The sequence below is a fragment of the Engraulis encrasicolus genome, unplaced genomic scaffold, assembly GCF_034702125.1.
Source record: "Engraulis encrasicolus isolate BLACKSEA-1 unplaced genomic scaffold, IST_EnEncr_1.0 scaffold_70_np1212, whole genome shotgun sequence".
In the NCBI taxonomy this organism is placed as follows: domain Eukaryota; kingdom Metazoa; phylum Chordata; class Actinopteri; order Clupeiformes; family Engraulidae; genus Engraulis; species Engraulis encrasicolus.
In genome coordinates this window covers 300073-305320 of record NW_026946038.1, presented here as the reverse complement: position 1 = coordinate 305320, position 5248 = coordinate 300073, and the positions used below count along the sequence as shown (strand labels likewise).

General features: G+C 43.6%; 2 long non-coding RNA genes across 2 annotated transcripts; one reads left to right on the top strand and one right to left on the bottom strand.

Moving 5' to 3' along the window:
- Positions 1-713: 713 nt before the first annotated feature.
- LOC134444754 (uncharacterized) lies at positions 714-2288 on the top strand. Its single transcript, XR_010034088.1, has 3 exons — positions 714-1184; positions 1552-1678; positions 1833-2288. It is a non-coding gene; the product is annotated as an uncharacterized LOC134444754 (long non-coding RNA).
- Positions 2289-2678: 390 nt separating this feature from the next.
- LOC134444755 (uncharacterized) lies at positions 2679-4497 on the bottom strand. Its single transcript, XR_010034089.1, has 3 exons — positions 3817-4497; positions 3160-3207; positions 2679-3057 (listed from the first exon to the last, which is right to left on the bottom strand). It is a non-coding gene; the product is annotated as an uncharacterized LOC134444755 (long non-coding RNA).
- Between the last annotated feature and the right edge of the window lie 751 nt (positions 4498-5248).

Below are 5248 nucleotides of genomic sequence, written 5' to 3'. Positions count from 1 at the left end.
GCGTTTCAACAGTCAATATGTGTCATAAATGAGCTTCCCCCCTACATGTTAACCCTACGAACGAATAATGTACTCTGAGTGAAATTGGCAAGGCCATTTCCATTTTTGCTAGTGAATATGTATTTTTTTTAACTCTACCCCCTGCTTACTGTCTTAATCTTTCTATTGAAAATGCGGCGCCACCTGTTTGCGATGGGGTAGCGGTAATATCATTCCAAACAAACTTCAGCATCCAAAAAGAAGGCACAGTCCCAGGCCACAGGAGGTGGGAGCCCTCCCCAAAACCTGCTGAGGATCTGGCCTTGGCCCTAAACAGAGGCCGGCCGCTGGTGGAGGGAATCCAAGCAGGGTCCTCATCCATCCACCCGAGAGCTATATGTTGGAGGTATTCTTTTATCTACTGCTTGGCTGAACTGTGAGCAGGATTTTCCATCTCTAACTGTTTGTCTGCTGTTCATTTAGTGACTGAAGGGGGAATCAATTTGCAGGACCCTCCTGAACATCCCTCCACCAGCTCGGATCCTAGTAATGATCAGCTAGGTTACAGTCTATTTCCCCATAATTGGTCATCCCATTTGTAAAGCCTTTAATGTGTCTGCCGGACACAGACCCAGAGATCGGATGATGAGGAGACTGTGACCGAGGCAGACCTTCCATTCACGCCACAACAGTCCAGCAGCAGGAACGAAGTAAGGCCACTAATGAGGTTACCTGATTCTTACCATCTGATATGCTTTCGCATATGCATCTGGGACCTGCCCCCAACCGACGCCCTTCCAAATGAGCCATTTTTTTCAAAACTCTTGCATGTGATTGGATAAAGAATCTGTCCGTCATTTTGACTGACACGCCATTTCAGCCACTCCCGTTGACTCAATCCGTGACGTAGTTCACAGCGACACCACGCAGGAGGCAAGACTTTTCATCACAACAAACATGGCGGCGGCTGGAAGTAAACGGAGGAAACTTTCTATAAACGAACATTGCCATATGTGCAGGGGATATCTAAGGACAAATGGTAATATCTGCAACCGCCCATGGATATTTGAAGAACTTCCCTACGGGAAAGGGTAAACCAGCGCCCAGCTGAACTTGATCGAAACTTGTGAAACTTCTCCGAAAAATCCTGTCGCATGCCTGAAATGCCTGCTGTAATTTAACCCAGCGTTCTCAAGGTACGTACGGTAAGTCAACATCTTGAATCTTGATGCAATAGTTGCTCTGAAGTCGTGCGCAAGCACAATATGACAATTGTTCATCCATACATATGTCAATATTGTTATTGGATATGATTGGCGTCAGGGCATCTTCCTCTTAGTCTCTATGCTAATCTTCATGGTTGACTGTTTACATTGCTATCTGTAGGCACACATGCAATATGATTGTTTCACTTTTATTTGATTTATTGATTCTTTTATTTCTTTGATTTCTTTATAACCTCGCTGGGATTGTAACCTACGCACATGTCCAACGACAGAGATGTGTAAAAGTGTCTGCTTGCACTGTATTACAAACTATCACCATCATTAACAACAAGTCCCCTTCTCACAGATGCAGAAATGCAAAGCAGGGCCAAACATGCTGCATTCAATGGGTACGAAGACGGTGTGAGGAACAACATAACAGCTCTCTTCCTGGTGGCAGCCATGGAGCACCTAGGGGCTTCATTAAGTGTCAGGTACCTCTGGAACAAAGATTTACATTACAACAAATGTATGACCCCAGTTAAAGCTGGTGCCATGACAGTCTGTACATATTGGCTTTGTAAGATTACATCTAAGCTAACCATACTGCACATTTTGCATTATCTATCTTTTTAAATGTGTCAACAGATATCCCTGACGGCTTCATACCTGACCACATAACCATGGGCTCTGAAGAGGGGAAAAAAGGAGCAGGCTACATCCGGTAGTGGCCCGGGTGGTCAACAAATGCCATTTTCCACATGCAGTCCAGGAGGGAGACGTATAACTATACTGTAGATTTGATATTTTTACAAGGCCTTTAGCCAGTGTGCCCACAGCGCACTGCTCGTAATTCTGCAGGTAAATTTCACTCTTTCGCATCGCTTAGCCCACAGCACCTTAACAACTTGAAGTCATCAATCTGAAGTCATTTTTAGAACATAGTTGTCCCGATCTCACTGAAACAAACAGCAGATTGGACCAGCATGTCTATTGGACTCCTGCAGAAAATCATGGTGAACAGACAGACAAATGCACACTGGAGCACATTATGTTGCTAGTCACACAGAGGATATTTTCAGAGAGGCTGAGTTGTTTTCACCCCCCCCCCCCATCTAGTCATGACATTCTGATGACTCGCAAAAACAGTAACCTGTGGCGCAGGATCAAAGCTAAATTGAAAGAGCGCCAAGACTAATATAAAATTGGTGGAGTAAATGCATGTACTGTAATAATGTATGTAAATAATTTAATTGTGTATGTAAGTAGTGTATATAAAATAACCCAGTGCAACTTTTTTTCATAAGATTCTGTTGCCTTTCTGTGAATGCATATAAAAAAGGTTAAGGTATGTTGTGTCACTTGAAGTAAATTAAACAGTACGCTCAACACTAAACAGTCTACAATACTTCTTCCTTCTTTACATTTTTTTTTAATCATTGCTGCTCAAAGAAAAAACATGGCAACAGTTTTCAAATGTGTAATTTTATTTACAGTTCTTCTCTGCAAAAACAGTCATTCATACATATTTGTACAACAGCATGTACGAGGTTGCTGCAAAGCATTGCCAGCTACTACACTGTGGTGTTTCACTGTCAAAATACTCATCCTTTTAATCAACATAACCTGGGATTCCCTGCACATGCAACACTTTGAAAACAGGAAGGTTGTTGGTTATGTACTACTATATGTTAGATCAAAGATATAGGGACTAATGCTCTTCTCATGTTTCTTCAATAAGCTGTGATCCAACCTAGTGCAAACTGTCCTGTTGGGTGGGCTCACTGTTGAATGGCACTCTCTCCATATGTAGCAGCTCTCTGTGTCCCATCTTCTGTGACTGCAGATGCCATTTAAGCCATGACAGGCATGTCTGAAAGACATGGTGCATGATGTTAACAGGTATACTAGACAACCACACTTTTCCTCCTAATGACAATCGGTGCAGGCCTACTTATTTACAAGAGTGACTCACCTTCTTTGCTGTGACGTTCTCCCAACTGAGCAGGAAGGCCTTTCATTCCTGGTGGTCAGAGAAGAGCTCAGTTTATACAATACAGCAGATATTGAACATGGGCAAATTTGTAACGTGTTATGAGCAGCTTACACAAAGAGGTCAACAAATTCTACTGAGTAGCTTGTTTAGCATAGTGAAACCCTTTGGATATCAGTTTGTTTCACACACCACGAAATACAATGAAAGACGGCAGCAAACGATATCAACCATTTCACACGTTTGCAGAGTCATCTTTCAAGACCAGAATGTCAACTCACAGTCACAAACAAACGCAAAGCAAATGTCTGTACACTACAGTATGCATCGGGCACAGTTGGGGGAGGGGAGAACCAACACCATTGATTTTACAAGGACAATGTAATATTTACACGGACAATGTGTACAGCAGAGTTAACGGAGTTGTTTGAACATCACAGGGGGAAAACATGACGAAACTAACAGAGACATAATACAATGTTATGACCAAGACTGTGACGATACATCTCCAAGTTAAGATTAGCCGACAAGTAAACTACGATAAACCTAGAAGGCCAGAATGTGAACTCACAACATGCCTGTGCTTCATAAATGGAAAAAAATGCATCAGGTTCATCAACAGTAGATGCTTAAACATACCATTTGTAGGTGACGTGAACCTCATCGACAACGATGCCCAGTAGATTCTTCTGGTAGAGGTCTGAGGATAGTATGGTCAGTCATTTGTCCTTCAGCCACGACTCGGGGCTACCGAAGACCGGCTGGCCTGGCAACGTCCCTGAAGGATGTCTTCCTCCCAGTTCCATTGCCGTTAGACCCGTTAGATTTCCAGCCTCTCTGACTTGGTCCTCCATTAACGCAGCCAGCACCACAATAAAGATGGGATCCTGCACTTTCCCCATTGCTTTAGCACGTGAAATATAATCGGGTGGGATAGAACGTCTGGGAGTGATAGAACCACCTGGGGCTACACGTCCGGGAGTGATCTCAGTTGGGAGTGTCCATCTCACAGCGGCTTTAGCGACCAGTGGAGCCAGCTCAAACTTTTGCCAAATCCGGTCGGAAGAAACGCAAACACATCCTCGCCGCCAACAAACGCCTTAAGCGCCGTCATTTGTTCGTATTTCAATGCCTGAACATTTGGAATACAAGACAATACCGTGGAAATAGCCGAATCCATTTCAGCGCACTGAGTACTAGTAATACAGCGCGCTGCCATGTTTGTTGTGAAGTGAAGACTACACTGCTGTCGCTAATGCTTTACATCACATCCGCCCATAACTCCGCCCATCCATTCAAAATCCCACCCGCGATTCATGATTGGCTATACACATTTCCCAACTCCAGCGGTCTCACTGCTATTCAGATGGGGTAGTGAGGCATGGGAACGCCCCCGCGTGACGTAGCCGAACGCAGCCAGATGATGTAAATCAGGTTACTAATGAGGTATCCTATTTCTAAATTCAAACCCAAATCTGCCCCTTTTCACCATTGTCCCTCTTTCACAGGATGTGCGCTCCATCTAGAAGCGTCACCTGCTGCTGGACATGGAGTATAAGAAGATGAAGATAGCCCAAGTCCAGTTGGAAATGGAGAGGGTCCAGCTGTAGCCTGATATGTAGATTAAGAAACTAAAACAAGAGGTCAGTTTGAAGGGACCCAAGTCCTCAATCATTCACTCCTTTGACATTTCATGTCATGCCTTTCGCAAAGTAGGCTACACTGTGCAAACCTAATCGGCATAAGGATGAGATATAGACTACTGCCTACATAACAGATGCAAGACTTGATGTACGTTTTATCTACATAATGGTCTTTTCTCTGTTCTCCACAGCTTGGTGAAAATGAATAAATCGTGAACAACACAATCCCCTGTCCTTGTTTGTTTGACAAATCACACATGCAGTTGGTCAATGCAAAATAATGTGTTAGGGCCTCCACTGGTTTCAATACACACCCACTTCAATGTAAAACAAGTGCTGAAACATCACATATGAAATGCAGTGCCTCTGATAAATTCACCCCCCTTTCAATTGTTCACCTTTGGATATTGGCACGTTTTAAAAGACTT